This window comes from Triticum aestivum, chromosome 2A, assembly GCF_018294505.1.
Source record: "Triticum aestivum cultivar Chinese Spring chromosome 2A, IWGSC CS RefSeq v2.1, whole genome shotgun sequence".
Classification (NCBI taxonomy): domain Eukaryota; kingdom Viridiplantae; phylum Streptophyta; class Magnoliopsida; order Poales; family Poaceae; genus Triticum; species Triticum aestivum.
The window spans coordinates 700585486-700604866 of record NC_057797.1 but is presented as its reverse complement, the minus strand read 5'-3'; the positions used below and the strand labels follow the sequence as shown (position 1 = coordinate 700604866).

Sequence of the window (19381 nt, the reverse complement as noted above, 5' to 3'; positions counted from 1 at the left end):
ACCACTTGTTTATGGTGGACCGGTTCCTTCCACTCATTTGAATCATGCCGGTCCTCCCCCTAAGATTGTGAAAAATGAGGATTTTGATTCTTGGGTTTACCGCTTTAAACGTCATTTAAATCATGTGAACACTAACCTTTGGAGAATCATTGAAGAAGGTTTCTATCCACATGATCCAAGCAACTTCACTCCTCGAGAAGCCGCGGACAATCAATTCAATGAGAATGCTCTCTTCATCATTCAAGATGCAATTCCACCCGAAGACCTACCTCATCTTCGTCCCTTCGCCTTGGCCAAAGATGCATGGCATTGTGTCGTGTCTCTCTACCGGGGAAGCGCAAGCATTCAACGCTCCAACTATGAAGTGGTACAAGATGAGGCCGATGAGTTTGCAATGAAGGAAGATGAAGAACCTCGTGAGCTTTATCGGAGAGTAACCAAACTCGCGGTCTCACTACGAGATCACGGGAGCAAGGACACGGATGACAATTGGATCAAGCGCAAATTCCTCAAGGCAATGATGCCCTACCACAAGGCCATGTCCTCCGTCATTCGTCAAAGACCGGACTTCCACACTTTGACCTCAAGCGAAGTGTTGGATGAGTTTGTGGCCATGAACATTTTGGACAAGACCGCCGACAATGCGGTGCTCCGTTCTCAACGGGCAAAGAAGCCTAACCTTGCTTTGAAGGCCAAGCTCACCGTGGAAGAAGAAGAAGAGGAAGAAGAGGAGAGCAACCCCGAAGATACGAAGTATGCATATCATGAACACATGGCACTTGCTTCAAGGCAATTTTGGAGCAAGAAAAACTCGAGGCCCAACTTTAGCAAAAACAACTCGAGTGGCACAAGGGGCAAGCAACGTGTAAGGACTTGCTACAATTGCGGCAACGTGAGTCATTTCGTTGCGGAATGCCCGTATGAGAAGAGGGAAGACAATGGTGGCAAACTCATCCGAAAGGACAAGGCCAAGTCGTTCCCCAACAAGAACAACTTCACCAAGAAGACTCCTCCCAAGGCTTTGGTTGTGCAAGAAGAGTACAATGAGGATGATGACGATGATGAAGATGATGAGTCGGTTGCCATGGCCTCCGTTGCCATTGCAACAACGTCACGGGTGTCTCTCTTCGACTCACCCAACGAGAGCATCACCGCCAAGTGCCTCATGGCTAAAGCCACCAACAAGGTAACCTCCAACATCAAAACTACCATCATTAATCATCCTTCCCCAACGGATAGCATTAATGAACTTGAGGGAGCTAATGTGGAGGCTAACGAGTTTGAGGCCTTTATGGGCAAACTCAAGGGAAAATCCAAGAAGCACTTTGTTGCTCTCTTGGAACAACTTGGTGAGGCCAATGACATGATCGAGGCTCACGAAGACACCATCTCTAAGATGGAAGGGCATAGTCGTGACTATGCCGATGAGATTTCGGATCTTTCCAATGCTCTTGAGGAAGAGCGTGGTCTTCGTTTGGCTCTTGAGGAGTCACACAATGTTGATCATGCTAAGTTAAAGAAAGATTATGATCATGCCCTCATTGTTTCTCGTGTGCTAAATTCCGAGAAGGCCAAACTCGGGGTTGATCTTGCTAGACTCAAAGAGGAGTTTGATATACTTGACAAGGCCCACAAGGCCTTGAAGGGTATTCACGCTAGTCTCAAGGAGTCTCATGATCAACTCCAAGTGAAGCTAACTAAGGAGAAAGCAACTTTTCCTCATATGGTTTTAATTGATAATGCAAATGCTACTAACCCGTGTTGTGAGCATATACATCTTGTTGAGGAAAATGCTAAGTTGAAGGAGCAACTTGAGAGAGGTCTTGCGACTTGCATACAAGGCAAGAAGAACCTCAACGATCTCTTGATCAACCAAAAGGGAGGTGTGGCCAAGGAAGGGGTTGGGTACGTGCCCGACTCCAAGAACAAGAAGAAGAATGACAAGACCAAACGACCTCCTCCCCTCATGCAAACCTTTGTGAGGGAGGGAGAGAGTGTCCCCGAGGAGAAGAAGAAGAACAATGTCAAGAAGGGCAATGTCACCCCTCCCAACAAAGCCGGCGATTTTAATCCTTCTTATGTGTTATGCCGTGCTAGTGATGGGCATGTTTATGCCAAATTTGTTGGTTCTCTTCATGAGTACATTGAATGGTCTATTTGGGTTCCTAAGACCCTTGTTACTAACATCAAAGGACCCATTACAAAATGGGTACCTAAAACCAAGCATTGATCTCTTGTAGGTGTTTGCTTCCGGTGGTGGATCATGGTTGCTCGATAGCGGAGCTACAAATCATATGACCGGAAGCAAGGACTTGGTGGTGGACGTGCACAAAGTTCCATCTATGCCCACCAATGTCGAGTGGGGTGACGCCTCATCCTCTAAGGTATTGGGACTTGGCAAGGTGGTCATCTCTCATGATCTCACGATCGAGAAGGTCATGCTTGTTGAGTCCCTTGCATACAATTTACTTTCCGTTCGTCAACTTGCAATCATGGGCTTTGCCACTTTCTTTGATATCGATACCGTGGCCCTCTTGTGGAGCAAGACTCTTAAAGTAGCTTTTGTTGGGCATGTCGAGAACGGTCTATATGTGATTAACTTTTCGGAGCGACCCACTAAGACCGCGACATGCCTAATGGCTAAAGTTGATGTGGGATGGCTTTGGCATCGCCGTTTAGCCCATGTCAATATGAGATCTTTGCAAAGTCTCCTCAAGGGGGACCATGTCCGTGGACTAACGAATGTTAGTTTTGTTAAAGATCGTGCTTGCAGTGCCTGTATCGAAGGAAAGCTACATGAGAAGGCTCACCCTCCCACGACTATCATTTATTCAAAGAGGCCCTTGGAGCTCCTTCACATGGATCTTTTTGGGCCCCCATCCTTCGATAGTCTTGGAGGTAGGAAGTATTGCTTGGTGATTGTGGATGACTACTCAAGGTACACGTGGGTGTATTTCTTCAAGAGGAAGAGCGAGACCCAACAAACCGTCATTGACTTTGCAAATGAAGCACAACGTCAACACAATGCAAAGATCTTGACAATAAGAAGTGACAACGGCACCGAGTTCAAGAACTACACCTTGGATGAATTTCTTAGTGATGAGGGAATCAAGCATCAATATTCCGCACCATACACCCCTCAACAAAACGGTGTTGCGGAGAGGAAGAACCGGACGTTGATGGATGCGGCAAGGACCATGATGGCGGAGTTCAAGTCTCCATACAACTTTTGGGCCGAAGCCATCAACACCGCGTGTCATGCATCCAATCGGCTCTACCTCCGCAAGGGCTTGAACAAGACTCCATATGAGATACTCACCGGTAACAAGCCCAACCTCAAGTACTTCCGGGTATTCGGGTGTAAGTGTTTCATTCTCAAGAAAGGTGTTCGGTTGTCTAAATTTGAGGCTAGAGCTTATGAGGGCATATTCGTTGGTTATGCTACAAACTCTCATGCTTACCGTGTCCTCAATAAATCCACGGGACTTATTGAGGAGACGTGTAACGTGGAGTTTGATGAGAATAACGGCTCCCAAGTGGAGCAAAGTGGCACTTGTGATGTAGGTGATGAAATTCCTCCTCAAGCCATAAGAAGAATGGGTGTTGGTTTCATCCTACCCATTGAGGAACCCCTTGTGGCCGAAGGAGAAGGACAATGCTCCACTCAAGTGGAGCCATCACCAACCCAAGGCCCACACGCTTCCGAAGAACAAAGTGAAGGCCCTCAACCTCATGAACAAGACCAAGGGCAAGATCATACTCAAGACGGTGTTGACACACCAAGTGATGCCCAAGGTCAAGTTCTCTCCCCCGAGCAAGTTCAAGATCAAGAACAAGTTCATGACGGCGCTCAAGATGATCAAGTAACCGCTCCTCAACTCACCACCGAGGAGGAATTAGAGCGTCGTGCCGCCAAGGTTGCTTCCAAGCTCTCCACCAAGGATCATCTCATGACGAATGTGCTTGGAAGCTTAAGAAAGGGGGTAAGCACTCGTAGACAATTAGCAAATTATTGTGAGCATCACGCGTTTGTCTCTTGTGTGGAACCCCACAAGGTCTATGAGGCGCTAGAAGATCCGGATTGGCTCAATGCCATGCACGAAGAACTCAACAACTTCGAGCGCAACAAAGTGTGGAGATTGGTGCCAAGGCCAACGGGGAACCACAATGTCATTGGAACCAAGTGGATATTCAAGAACAAGCAATATGCCCATGGGATTATCATTCGCAACAAGGCTCGTTTGGTAGCACAAGGCTACTCCCAAGTCGAGGGTATCGACTACGGTGAAACCTTTGCTCCCGTTGCTCGTCTTGAATCCATTCGCATGTTGATTGCATATGCTTCTCATCATAACTTTAAGTTACAACAAATGGATGTGAAGAGTGCTTTTCTTAATGGTCCCATTAATGAATTGGTTTACGTCAAGCAACCCCCCGGGTTCGAGGATCCCTACTTTCCCGATCATGTGTATCAACTCGATAAGGCACTCTATGGCCTTAAACAAGCCCCACGTGCGTGGTATGACCACCTTACCGAGTTGTTACAAGACCGTGGTTTTGGGCTAATCGACCCCACTCTTTTTACTAAGAAGGTCAAAGGGGAGTTGTTTGTGTGCCATTGTATGTTGATGATATTATCTTTGGTTCTCCTAACAAAGCTTTCAATGAGGAATTTGCCGCTCTCATGACCTCAAAGTTCGAGATGTCCTCCATGGGAGAGTTGAAGTTCTTTCTAGGGTTCGAAGTGAAGCAAAGAAGAGAAGGAACCTTCATCAATCAATCCAAATACACTCAAGACATGCTCAAGAGATTCAAGCTATGTGACGTCAAGCCGACCTCCACTCCAATGCCCACCAAGTGCCAACTTGACTTAGATCCCAATGGTAAAGTGGTGGATCAAAAGGTATATCGTTCCATGATTGGATCCTTGCTTTACCTTTGTGCATCTAGACCGGACATCATGTTGAGTGTGGGAATTTGTGCACGGTTTCAAGCTGCACCTAAGGAAAGTCACTTTGTGGCGGTCAAACGAATCTTTCGATATTTGGCTCATACCCCAAACTTTGGCTTATGGTACCCAAGAGGATCAAACTTCAAGCTTGTAGGGTACTCGGATTCCGATTGGGCGGGAGACAAAGTGGATAGGAAGTCCACTTCCGGAGGGTGCCAATTCCTTGGTTGCTCTTTGGTAAGTTGGTCTTCCAAAAAGCAAAGTTGTGTGTCTCTCTCGTCCACTGAGGCGGAGTATGTTGCCGCCGGTAGTTGTTGTGCACAACTTCTATGGATGAGGCAAACTTTAAAGGATTACGGTGTCACTTGTGACAAAGTGCCTCTTTGGTGTGACAATGAAAGTGCCATCAAGATTTCTCTCAACCCAGTGCAACACTTCAAGACGAAGCATATTGAGATTCGGTATCACTTCATCCGGGATCACATTAGGCGAGGAGAGATCGAGCTCAACTATGTCAACACTCATGACAACCTTGCAGATATTTTCACGAAGCCCTTGGATGAAGCAAGATTTCGCGAGTTAAGGCATGAGCTAAATATCATTGATTCGAGCAATGTGGCTTGAACCCGTGCACACCCTATCACGCTCAATTTGTTGTCTAGTTTAGGTGTAGGCATGGACATAGGGGGAGTGTTGTTCTCTCAATGAGCTCTCCCTCCCCCCATTATGCATAAATTTTTCAAGTCTTTCACTTTAGCCATTGTTGATGACACTTGTGCTTAAAAGACGAGTTTTGGTCATGGGTCCAAGGTTAAAATCTTCGCGGTGCCATACCTTTTGACTCAAACATAGGTGGCCTCGGCCACCGCCCTTGTGTGAAGAGGTGTGTCTTGGTCGTTTGCTGGTGTGTTTGCTGTTTTTGTCGTTTCGTCGAGCTAAAGCCGTGTCTGTTTAGTTGTCGTGGCATGCTGGGCGGTACTACCGCTGGTGGTGCGCGGTACTACCGCTCGTAAGCGGTACTACCGCCCCACAGCACGGTACTACCGCTGGGGGACGAGAACAGGGGGTTAAGTCGGGGGCAGGGGAGGTTTCTTCTCCCCCATACCCATTCACTTCGCCCCTCTTTTCTCTTCGTCTCTCCAGCCTCCTCTCGCCGCGGGAGGGCTCCGGCGGATCTCCGTCTCCGGGGCGTCCCTCTCCATTTCCTTTGGTGGAGTCGATCCCCACCTCGTCCTCTTGCCATGGATGCCGGTATTGCCCCCGTTCCTTCTTTCGTTGTGTCTCTTTTTCAGTTCTTGTTTCTTAGGGGCAATGGTGGTTGCATCTCTAGATTTTTGGCTAAATCTAGGCTTGAGTTGGTTGGAGAAGGCAACTAGACTATCTCGATTAGAGTTTGGTAGGATTATTTTTGAATTTGGTAGGCCGGTAGTGCCGGATCTGACTGCGGTAGTAAGAACCCGCTGTTTCACCGCCTCGTGCTATATGAAATTGCTGTTTCTCCGCCTCAAGCAGTACTACCGCTCCTCTTGGAGCGGTACTACCGCTTGACCTAGAGCGGTACTACCGCTCCCTTTGGGACGGTACTACCGCTTGGGGCGGTACTACCACGGGCAGGTCACTGTACTACCGTTGAATGCCAATTTCCATTATTTTCCTGCCTTACCTTGATCTTTTGTTGAGTTTGTTGGCTTATGCTTGTTCTTTCTGGTTGTTCTGCATGTTCTTGTGTTTGGCTCCAGGTGATGACCTTTCCGAGCAGCAAGGTCGCCGTATCAACCCCGGGCGTGCCACATCAAAACGCTACCGCACCTCAGAGCCAGCCGGTGGTTCCTCGAGCACCCAACCACCTCCAACAAGTGCATCTGCAAGTGTTCCTCCACCTCCTCAGCAATCGAAGCGAGCCGCCAACAAGCCAAAAGGGAAGACTGTGACTGAGATGACCAACAAGGAGTTTTGGGAGAAGCGTCGCCGCAACCCCTATGCGGTGGACCAAGAACCCACTTTGGTCAACCGCCCGTTCTGGAACCGTTTTCAGTTTGCCATCTACTTTGATGTGATCAAGGCCAAGAAGAATCTTTTTGTTGATGTTCGCTCCATTGACACTGATGCTATGGAGAAGGACCCGGAGTACTTTGGCGAAGCTCTTCAGATGTGCACTCAGCTGAACATTCTCAGGATCATGCAATTCAACAAGGATTTCGATGCGGATTTGGTGGCTCAATTCTATGCCACCGTCCATCTTGGGACGGATGTCGACAGGACTCTGACATGGATGACCAATGGCAAGCTGCTTTCTGTCAAGTGGAAGGCTTTCATGGAGTTACTTGATGTGGTGGATACCGGGCTTGAGACTCCTGTCGGTTTCCGTCCTCACCGCAATGCTACATCCACCCACAAGCAAGCCCTTTGGCCCTACTGCACTGTGAAGGTTCACCCAGTAACTGAGAAGAAGACCTATGAGCTGTCTCCGTATCTGGACATTCTTCATCGCATATTCCGTAAGACTCTCTTCCCTCGGATCGGGAATCTGGATATGGTCCACTCTTACCTCGTGGACATGCTCCTTTTCTGTCAGCATGAGAAGGAAGCAAGCACTGAAGAGAGCCTGGATATCTCTCATGTCATGTGGTCTGAACTTCTATCTGCCGTGTCTGAGCGCAAGTGTCATATCTATGGTCCATTCATCATGAGGCTCATTGAGAGGGCCTAGGCACAGACTTATCCCAGAGTGCTGCTAGAGACTGGAGACTTAGTTTCTCATGAGATCAAGCGTCTGAGGAAGAAGGACAACTGGACAGCGCCTTACACAGGGGGTCCATCTGCTACTGCTGCCACAGGGGGCCCGTCTGCTGCTGCTGCCATGGGGACCAAGGGTGAGGCTGCTACTGATGCTCATGAGGAGGACTTTGGGCCCTCTAGTGCAGAACCGTCATGGGCACAGAAGCTTAAGCGCAAGATGAAGAAGCTTTTCTACATGGAGTCCCATGGTCAGTACATGACTCATGTGGCGGAGAAGCATGCCAGGACGCGCCACAAGGAGCTCATGTGTCAGATGGGAGCAACAGTTGCCAATGGGTCTGAGGGTCAGATCACTGAAGAGGAGGACTGGATTCATCAGAATTGCCACTGGACCGACTCTGATGCCGAGCAGTTTTCGACCCACGATGAAGATGCAGAGATGTGATGTTCGAGATCTTCCTCCTCCCATCACCTGGAGTCGTAGTGTCACTCTTTGCCCCTTTTGGTGTCTCGCTGCCAAAGAGGGAGAGAGTGTAGGGATTTGCTTCTTGTGTCGTGCTTTGAGTCGTCTTGTGTTTTCTTGTGTGTTCCTTCTTTGGTTTGGTTTGGTGTGAGACCTAAGTTCTAGTCATATGGTGTAAGACATATGCTCCCTATCGCTACCTTATTACTTATGTCATTTCAGAGTACTGTAGTTTATTGTGAGATGCATGCTTGTCCTGTTTACTCACTTCTCTCATATATATTGTGCTTAGTATTGTTGGACTATAAAATATAGGGGGAGTGTTGATCCGAATGTGTGTGTCGTGCCATCTCTAGGTGCACACATTCTGGGGGAGCCCGTCTATATTTTGTAGTTCTTAGTTTTCTTCGTTTCATTTCTTTTCCTTGCGCAAATCCCTAGTTGTCACCAATCCACCAAAAAGGGGGAGATTGTTATGGCATATCTCTCTCAAGGTAGTTTTGGTGATTGATGACAACATGTTTGCGGACTAATCTTGTGCTTTGAATTATTCACAGATTCTCCCCTGGCACGAGGCGCCTTCTTCCCCTCGGAGTGTATTTCAAGACGGTGTAGCTCTTTCGTTTCTTTCTCGGTGGACTAGTTGCGTAGAGGGCACCGTACTATCAAGAGGGGGTCCGCTGGGGTTTTGCATGAGTGGAATCATCACGTACACATCAGCTTCTTACCCTCCGAGCTTTTCCTGTCCATTGAAGAGATCTCTCCTCTCTTCCTTGTCCTGTCTGGGTCTAAGCGGCAGTACCACGCACCCAGCGGTAGTACCGCTGAGAAGCCACAAGCGGCAGTACCGCTCCGCAGCGGTAGTACCGCCGTGGCTCCACAGCAGTAGTACCGCTGGGGGCCTGGCACCTCCGCCTGGTCCTCAGCTTCTTTTAGAGATCCCTTCTCCCTCTCTCTCTCACCCCAGCGGTAGTACCGCACTGCCTGCGGTACTACGGCTGAAGGGTCACAAGCGGCAGTACCGCTCCACAGCGGTACTACCGCCCTTGACCCCACTGCCGTAGTATCGTTGGGCAGTCTGGCTCCTACCGCCTTGATTCAAGAGGTCTTTTTCTCGTGTCGGGTTTTGCGGCACTAGTCACGGTTGTAGTGGCGGTAGTACCGTTCCAGGAGCGGTAGTACCGCCCTATCACCGCGGAAGTACCGCATTTGGGTCCGTTCCCTACTTGTGTCCCCAAAGCGGCAGTACCGTTGGCTGGCGCGACAGTACCGTTGTCCTGGCGGTAGTACCACCCCATCTCAGCGGTAGTACCGCCCTGTGCGGGGCTGATTGGTGGGGGGCAACGGGATTGTTGCCCCCACTATAAAAGGGAGTCCCCTTCTTCCTTCTCACCTACCTCTTCTCTTCCCAAGCTCCATTTATTGCTCAAGCTCCATTAAATACTCCAAGCTTCATTTTCGCCCGATCTATCTCTCTAGCCAATCAAACTTGTTGATTTGCTCGGGAGTGGTTGAGAAGGCTCCGATCTACACTTCCACCAAGGGATTTTCGATTCCGCCACTCATCTCTAGCGGATCTTGTTACTCTTGGGTGTTTGAGCACCCTAGACGGTTGAGGTCACCTTGGAGCCATATTCCATTGTGGTAAAGCTTCGTGGTCTTGTTGGGAGCCTCCGATTAAGTTGTGGAGATTGCCCCAACCTTGTTTGTAAAGGTTCGGTCGCCGCCTTCAAGGGCACCAATAGTGGAATCACGGCAGCTCGCATTGTGTGAGGGCGTGAGGAGAATACGGTGGCCCTAGTGGCTTCTTGGGGAGCATTGTGCCTCCACACCGCTCCAACGGAGACGTACTTCCCCTTAAAAGGAAGGAACTTCGGTAACACATCCTCGTCTTCACCGGATCCACTCTTGGTTATCTCTTACCTTTACTTGTGCAAACTCTTTAGTGTTTCTACCCTTGCTTGCTTGTATGCTTGTTGTTATTGCATCATATAGGTTGCTCACCTAGTTGCACATCTAGACAACCTACTTTGATGCAAAGTTTAATTTGGTAAAGAAAAGCTAAAAATTGGTAGTTGCCTATTCACCCCCCCCCCCCTCTAGTCAACCATATCGATCCTTTCAGCTGGCAAATTCAAAAATCATAAACTCAAGGATAGGAAAAACTGATGGTGGCTGAAAATAGTGAGCATGCACCTACCGGAGTGGAGGGCTGGAGTCTGGTTCACAGAGTAGAACGCGAGCGGCCGTGTGGTGTGGGTAAAGAAGAAGAAGGCGCCCACTCGCATCTGTAGGGCTGGGTAGCGAGGGGTGATGAATGCTGCCGTTTCATGGGCAGTACTGGTTGCCGTTTCATGGTGGCGATCGGAAGAGAGAGCGACGGCGGCGACTGGAAGGGAGAGCGCCGATGGCAGCGGAAGAGAAGACGAAGTGATGAACCCTAGTGTGATTAGACGGGCCAACACCAAGACAAACACACAGGCAGCCAGATGCGTGCGTTTTGGGAGCTAGCCCAAGTATTGGGCCACACAGCCCATGAGCAAGAACGTGGGGAAATGCTGTGTAGTTTCTCTCTCGAGTAGTCTGTCGTTCGGGTGCAGCGGAAAATCATGCATGCGGGATGCGGCAGCGGAGGATTAGGGGTGACGTGGCTGCACGAGAAGCCAGGAAAATCATTTAGTGGGGGGCTCCTATTTAGATATAGAAGATGAATTAAAATTATCGTAGCACTATTGTTCTACGGCTCATAGCTTCAAAAAATCTTAGATTGTTCTGTTTTTCTTGCGGTGGAAACAATCAACAAGTGACGGCAGCACGCATTTCGTAAGCTAATGACGTCAGCACGCCGTTAATCAAGTCGCACATCTTTTTTTTGAGAGAGCAAAGACTGCTTTATTACTCAAACGACATGGGCACTATCGCCCGATACAATCGCAGCAAGTTCAGCTGGTACATCATCGTCATACACAGAGACATCCCCAAGACTGGAGCTTAAACCTACCTTGGCTAAGTAGTGAGCTGCATGATTCACCTCACGGGGACAGTGTATGATCTCGCACATTGAGAACCACAAGTTCCTCTGGACCTTGATGTCTTCAATCAGCTGCGCCTCCCTGGAAAAGTCTGGCTTTCTTCGGTTCAGCGCCTGCACTACTAGCAAAGCATCCGTCTCAACCTGCATCCTCACCACTCCCAATTCGGCAGCCACTCCAATCGCCATCTCCACAGCTCGAAGCTCCGCACCGAAGGAGCCAAAAACCTGGGGAATCCGTCCTGCCCTGGCTGCAATGATTTCGCCTTGGCTGTTTCTTGCTACCGCACCCCACGCTGCCACTTGTTGATCAGAGACAAAAGCTGCATCCACATTGAATTTAATCATGTCAGCTGGTGGTGGCGCCCACCGCACATCCTCCCTTGTACTTGGTGGCTGTTTTTTTGCATAACACCCCTGATATTCCCTCGCAGTGCATGCAGCCCTATACACAAAATCCTGAGTCTCAAGCGGCTTCTCCCCTTCTCTGATCTTGTTCCTCTGTGTCCACCACAGCCACCACATGATGATTATTTGCATCCGCTGCTCCTCTGGAAGCTTCCACAACTCATCCAGCATTTCAGTTATACTATCCAAGTTGCCAGCTTGACCCGGATGTGCTCCGCCCTCATTTCCTGCCATACCGGCTTGATCTCCCTACACTGAACGAACAGGTGTTTCCCCGATTCTGGGCTGGAGTTGCATACGAGGCATCTGTGGTCCTCAATCTTTACTCCCCTTCTCTGTAAAATGTCTCTGGTCGCTAGCGTGTTGTGAGCACACCTCCACAGAAAATGCTTTATTGACCCTGGGCACGGCATTCTCCAAATACTCTTCCATCTCACATCTCCTTCACCGTTCAGATTACCTTCCCCTGGGGCATGTGTCGGGCCATCATTTCCTTTATTTTCCATGATTGCTTGGTGTAACTTGTAGGCTTGTTTCACAGAAAACTCTCCCTTTGTATCAAAATGCCATGCATGGAAATCCTCTGCACCCTCCTGTAGCGGCATTTTCAATATTAACTCTGCATCCTCCTCCCAGAAAGTGTCGTTAACTAACTCGTCATCCCACTGACCAGTAGCCGGATCAATTAGGTCCGAGACCCTGGTCAGGATATTGGCCCCTTTCGGTGTAATAACTCTACGTGTCCACGCTCGTGGTATCCACGGATCTTTCCAGATGTCAACATTCACGCCAAAGGCAAGTAGAGACACCGAGATCAAACGCCCACGGGACACACAGCTTATAACTTAACTAAGTAGACTGCAAATGTTAAGCGGTACGGATTCGTCAAGTGACTGGCATTGGCACGAGCAGTGAACTACTAGGAGTACATAAATCACAGACGTGCAGAAAATCGGATGCGGAAATGCATGTGCAAGTCGTGCCCACCTGACAACTACTGGAATTACGGACTGTCACACTCACACCTCGGCATGCATCAAAGACGATCAAACACGATCAGGCCGGTCCGTCGGCGCAGCTATCTGAGCACGGCGAAGCCTCCGAGCGCGGCGACGAGCACGAGCGGGACGACGGAGGCCCAGAGCACCACCTTCGCCTTGCCGCGCCGGCCGCGCGGGTCGCCGGCGACCCAGAAGCCCGTGGCCACCTCCAGCGCGGCGAAGACGACGACGGCGGCGAGGATGACGTAGTAGGCGGCGACGAGCGGGCCGTCGAGCAGGAAGACGCCGGCCGGGGCCCTGAAGAAGGCGAGGTACAGAGCGGCCGAGGACTTGGCGACGCCGCCGCCGACCAGGGCCCGCTGCAGCTTCGCGTCGTCGTGCACGGCGTCGACCATGCCCGCGGCGGGCGCGTGCGGCAGCGGGTCCGGCATCTCGATGCTCACGCAGTCCATCGCTTGCTTGTCAGTGTGCTCTCTCGGCTCGCTCTGGATTTTGGGAGAGGGTGAGGTAGAATGTGTGCTCGTTTATATAGGCCATGCGTGACCGCAGGGGAAGCCCGATGCCGGCACAGCCCGAGGCCGTGCCCGACCCCGGCAGTCTGGTGTGCATGTTGACTTTTGGTCAATCAAGCATTTTCTTTGGTGTGTGTGTGTGAGAGAGAAAGCAGAGGACTGATTGATCGGGCTGGCCCGGAGTTGAGCGGCCGTTCCCGTGGCCGAGCCCGAGGCTACCACTAGGCAACGGAATGGGAAATAATTTATGATGATTTAGCCAAGCAAACGGTGTCGTGTTGTGAGAGCGATGGAAAAGCTTCCAGGCAGCGTCATGTGAAGGCGCTGGCTGGGATGCCGAGTCGGCGATGCTGCCGATGCCCGATACGGAAGTGCGGGACTCCGCACAGCAGACCTGCAAGGACCCTCGCCACGCCCACGCCACGACCACGGCACGCACCAGACAACCACCTGTCGGCCCCGCCCCGGTGCGGGATCCCGTTGATCCAATTTCCTGTCGGAAACCCGCTTCTGGATCGCCTCCGTGTCCGAGCCCGGTGCGGAAGTGAATTCCGCGCAGCAGACCTGCAGGGACCCACGGCACGCACTAGACAACCACCCGTCGGCTCCGCCCCGCCCCGGTGCGGGATTCCGTTGATCCAGGAGGTAAAAGCATCCCAAATACTCTAATTTGTATGAAATGTGATGATTTAGTCCCAAACTTGCAAAATGCAACTTCATCATACCTCAATTTGCATTGGATGTGATGATTTAGTCTCCGGCCTATCACAGCTCGACAAGCGGCAGCCAGGTGGCTTGACTGGTCGTCGCCCACACTTTTGCATGAAACACCCTGCCGTCTTCTCTAATTAACTCGCAATACTGGATGTTAAGTGCAGTTAACTGCATATCTCCCTGTGGCTGGCGCTGGGCCACCGAACCTACCCGACCACGATGCAGGAGCTCTGGGACGACGTGCTCACCCTCAACGCCACGGCCCGGCAGCTCATCGCCGCCTGGTTCTCCCGTCGGCACACCCGCTTCAAGAAGCGCTCGGCCGACTACCACGGCCGCGCCGCCGACCTTGTCCACGGTCTCCGCGGCACGGCCGTCTCGAGGAGGCATCGGCTCAAGGGCCAGGCCCGCGTCGCTGCGCTCCCTCGCCTCCACCCACCAGTCCGTGACCAAGGCCACAGCCGAGGCCGGCGGCGTGTCGCTTCTTGACCTCGCTTCCGGCTGGAGACGGTGGCGACTGGCGAGCCTGAGCCTCTTGGTCGGCTCCATGCGCCTGGTCCGGGACAAGCGGCACCAGGACGGTGTGGCCGCTGGGCTAGAGGTGCTCAATTCCATCTGCGTCGTCCGCCGTGCACAGGCCGGCCAGGAGTATGATTGTCAGCACTGGTGCGGTGCAGCAGCTCGCCTCAGTCCCTGAGGGCAGGACGGCTCTCAAGGATTGCCCGAGGACGATACCCAACGTCGTTCGATTGCTGATGAGGGTGTCCGAGGCCTGCACGCAGCGCGCCCTGTCGATGCTGTGGGTGGTGTGCAGAATGGTGCCTGAGGAGTCCGCGCCCACTGCCCTGGAGGTCGGACTGGCCGCCAAGCTTCTGCTGGTGATTCAAAGCGGGTGCGGGCCGGAGCTGAAGCAGCAAGCCTCGGAGTTGCTCAAGCTTTGCACCATGCACTGCATGTCCACCGTCTTCCTCGTGAAATGCAAGCTCACCAAGACAATTCAGTGAGAAGAGACCGGGACATAGCCCTTCTGGTTGTGATTTGAGTCGATGATGCTGTTCCTCGTGGTTAGTCTCGCATAATCTGGATTGGGGAATGGATGAGAGAAGCAAATTGCTGCTGGATGAAGGCCTGTGTGTAGATAAACTCGGCAATTGGCCGAACTTGCTATGTCATTTGAAGACATGGGAGGGAGTGGGTGAATGCATCGCCCTGCCCATCGACATGAAGCTTCCATCGAGCAGCAATGCGGCATAAGCAGCGCCCGAGTGGGTGGCAGGCCGGCGGCCGGATGTACATGCTAATTGGTGTGAGTTTGGTCAGCTCAATAAGCACTCAAGGGCTGGGTTATGGTAAGTACAGCCAGTTTTGCGATCAGTAGCTGAGAATTCAGCGAAGGCCTGCAATTTTAGATTTTTGGCAATGTGGGAGGCTGTCAGGGCTGTAGTAGTTCTTCCTTTTCTTTCTTCTCCTGGGTTTTCGGTGTAATTGGTGATATAAATTGGGTAGAATTGTATACAGTACTGCTGCTTCACAGTTCAGAGCTCGAGTGCACATTGCCGTGGCTAGGGAAAGCTTTTGAGTTCTTCCTGCATCTTGGATTGTTTGATTCTCCGATCAAATTTGGGAAGCGTACACTTTGCCTATAGCTTGTACCACTACGGATAGCTTGAGGAAGCGTCGCTGGTGATGAAATCGGAACAGTTGAAACTTGAAAGATTTGGCTCCGTGTCTTGTTGTGCCGGAATTTCTGCTCACCCTATCTCGTGTACTACATGTATCATGTTCCAGTCGCAGCTTTAGTTTCTGACTTATTCAGTGTATTGGGCAACCAATTGTTCCATATACTATATTAGCAGTGCTTACTTGACGTAGATTGTGGCATGTTTAGATAGATTCCTGCATTCTCTGTGTCTGTATCCTGGCAACGCAAGTATTGCAATTCATATCAGAGGGTCCTCGGTCCTGCCCTCCGACTCCAGTCAGCAAGGACAAATAAAGACATCTGCGCTCTGTGGGTTAATTAGAGAAGACGGCAGGGTGTTTCATGCAAAAGTGCGGGCGACGACCGGTCAAGCCACCTGGCTTCCACTTGTCGAGCTGTGATAGGCCGGGGACTAAATCATCACATCCAGTGCAAGTTGAGGTATGATGAAATTGCATTTTGCAAGTTTGGAACTAAATCATCACATTTCATGCAAGTTAGGGTACTTGGGATGCTTTTACCTCTTGATCCAGTGGCCTATCCGGAAACCCGCTTCTGGATCAACTCCGTGTCCGAGCCCCCACCTCCGATCCTTTTTACTCTGCATATTAGGTTTGTCCGAAATCAATCTCATCCAACTTTGATCAAGTTTATATAAAAAATTATAGACATTCACATAACAACACCAATATCATTAGATTCATCTTGAAATGTATTTTCATACTATATTTATTAGATATTATAGATGCTAATAATTTTTAATATAAATTTGGTCAAACTTAGCAAAGTTTGACTTTCGACAAATTCAATGTGGAGAGTAAAAAGGACCGGAGGGAGTACTATCTCCCTCCTCGTTTATTAGCCTTCATTGTAATTAGTGCTAAATTCATTTAACTATAAATTTAATTAACAAAATGTTTATGTATGTCACAAAAATTATTTCATTGAAAACTATGTTCACATACGAATCCGACGATATAATTTTTATTGACATGTACTAATATTTTGTCAGTTAAATCTTTGATCATAATTTAGTATAAATTATAAAAAGGACCAATAAATCGGGACCGAAGTAGTACTAGTATTCGAAATAGGACGGGTCTAGTAGGCGCTCACGCGCCACATAGTGCTCCCAAGCGGCTGCTAAAAAAGGAAATCACCTTCCCCTTGCCCATGAAAGGAATAGACAATCTAGTTTTTTTTTTCTATAAAAGCAACTCTAAAGGGCCGACTCATTTTGTTCGTTTGGGTCATCCGAATGTAAAACTTGGCCCAACGGGGCGACCCAAACGGACGTCCGTATCCACTGCTGTCCGTCGCCGACCCAAACCTGACCCAAATCTAGGAACAAATGGGTACGAAGCGGACGCACTCGTCGCTCGCTCGCTGCCGCCCGTGTCCGCCCCGGTCCTACCTACCAGCGACCGCACATAGCTGCGCTAGCATCTCTCGTCTCTCTCGATCCCCTCTGCTGCCGCCACTACGTCGGCCGATTCCGGCTGGAACGGAGAGGCCCGGTGGAGCGACTCCGGTCGCTACTCCGCGCCGTAGCGAGGCCACCGGCCCAGGTCGCCAACTCGCCACAGCGAGGCCACCGGAGCAGGCCGCCACCGCGCGCTCGGCCGCTACTCCGCGCCGCAGCGAGGCCACCGGCGCAGGTCGCCAACGCACCATAGCAAGGCCACCAGAGCAGGGCTCCTCCGCGCGCTCGGCCACTCCTCCTGGGCAAGGCCACCGGATCTGATGCAGGAATGGCTCGGGGCCAGGCGGCGCGATGGGGAGGCGCGGCGCGATGGGAGAGAGGAGGGGCGGCGCGGGGAGGAGAGGACGGGCGGCGCGAGAGATAATAAAGGAGGGGCAGCGCGAGGAGTTGTCGGCAGGCGCCGGTGAGGCAGGGCGCCTGCAAAGGAGGGGCGGCGCGAGGAGATGTCCGCTTTTGTGCTGAGCGTTGGATACAACGCTTCTCCGCCCCATGTCCGCTAGGCGGACATGTGATCCAAACGGATAAAAAACGAACAAAATCCGTGTCCGTTTGGGTCTGCCCGTTGAAGTTGCTCTAAAAGCCATAACCATTTAATCGAACATCGAAATTAAAATCTGTGTTCATAGTAGGAATCCTCGCAACGTGCTCTTCGAAATTAGATACTGTATGAATATGTTTCGATGAATTTTTTGTGTGCAATTTAGTCCCCGTTTAATGTAACTGTCTAGAAGGTCGATGTGCAACTACCTGATAGTTGATGTGCAACTTTCTTCCTGCCGGACGTGTAGACTTTTAATGATGCAAACAAGTGTGAATGCATTTAATTTGGTTTTTTTTTTCTAGAAAAGTTATAACTCTTGAACTAAACAGCAAAATTAAGATCCGTTTTTATCATAGGAATCCTCACGACGTTCTCTTCAAAACTAAATCCCGCATAGGTATGTTTCGATGGACTATTTTGTATGTAATTTAGTCCCAGTTTGGTGCAACTGTCTAGCAGTTGATGTGCAACTATCTAACAACTGATGTGCAACTTTCTCCCTCCCTGTGGACGTGCGGTTTTCACAGATAGCACCTCCGCCCCAAACTACCCATACCCGTAAGATGTGCAACTTTGTCTACTGCCCCGACCAACCGCCTTGTAGTCGATATGCAAGTTTTCCCCTACCCGTGAATGTGCGGTTTTCACTATTTGTTGCCTTGGCACACTACCTAGCAGTGGATGTGCAACTTCGGATGCTACCCGGCCAACTACCTAACACTCGACGTGCAACTTTCCCGCGTATCCGTGGATGTTTAGTTTTCATTGCGAGGACCTCGTCCCAACCACAGCTGCTAGTGACATGTGCAATATAGGGCCCCGCTTATAGACAATTTTTTCTCAACCCTCATGGATGTGCAGATTTTCACCATTCAAACAATCCCCTACCACTAAGATGAGAAAAATTGTTTGTTGTCCCAACCAACTATCTAGGAGACTATGTGCAACTTCATCCGTTATCCAGCCAATTAAAACTACACATCCATAAGTAATAAGAGGCAAGGAGTTGTACATCGACTACTAGACATGTGGATGAAACAAACAAATTAAGTTGCACATACCGCTGGTAGGGAAGGTGGGCAAGGTCCTATAGTGAAAACTACACATCCACAAGTAGGGAGGGGGTTGCACATCGACTACTAGTAGTTGGCCAGGGCAAGAGGTTAGTTGCACATCACAAAAAGTTGGTTGTCATAGTTAGAGGCGAAACTAACAAGAAGTGAACTAAGTTGCCTACAATACTATAAAGTTAGAGGCAAAACTAATTATGATAGAATATTTGCTAGTTATGGTAAGAAACTTAGAGGTGAAGCTAGTTAACTGTAGTCATGGTAGCCAACTTCGAAGGGGTTTTCAATGATAGGTAGTCATACTGCACACACTAACAAGAAGTTGCTTTCCTATAGCACTAAGTTGCTTCCGTAGCACCCAAAGTTGCTCATGAAAAAAAGTTAGTCGAAACATACTCATATGGTATCTAGTTTTGAAGAGTTCGTCGCGAGGAACCTAGTGGTGAAAACAGATCTTGAATTCGATCCTCGGTTCAAAAGTTATAGCTTTTAAAAAACTTGAAAACACAAATTAAATGCATGAACATGGAATTTTGCTAAGAAATCAAGGGATGGGAGGACGAGGTGCTTTTCCTACGCGTTAAGTCCTCTCTATGGGTCCCTTTGGTTGGTTTTAATTCCACAATCCATTAGGGACAACTTGAGGGAGAGAGACGAGGGACAAGAGTGTGCGCTCGAGACAACGAAAAAGTGCAGCCGCGTTTTCAAGCAATTAGGTAGATATAATATAATGGACAAAGCCTACACATATGGATGTATCCTACCA

At 50.0% G+C, this 19381-nt stretch overlaps 1 pseudogene; it reads left to right on the top strand.

Annotated features, from left to right (window-relative positions):
* The first annotated feature begins 13993 nt into the window (after positions 1–13993).
* Positions 13994–15229, top strand: LOC123191876 (U-box domain-containing protein 75-like; annotated as a pseudogene).
* Positions 15230–19381: the final 4152 nt, after the last annotated feature.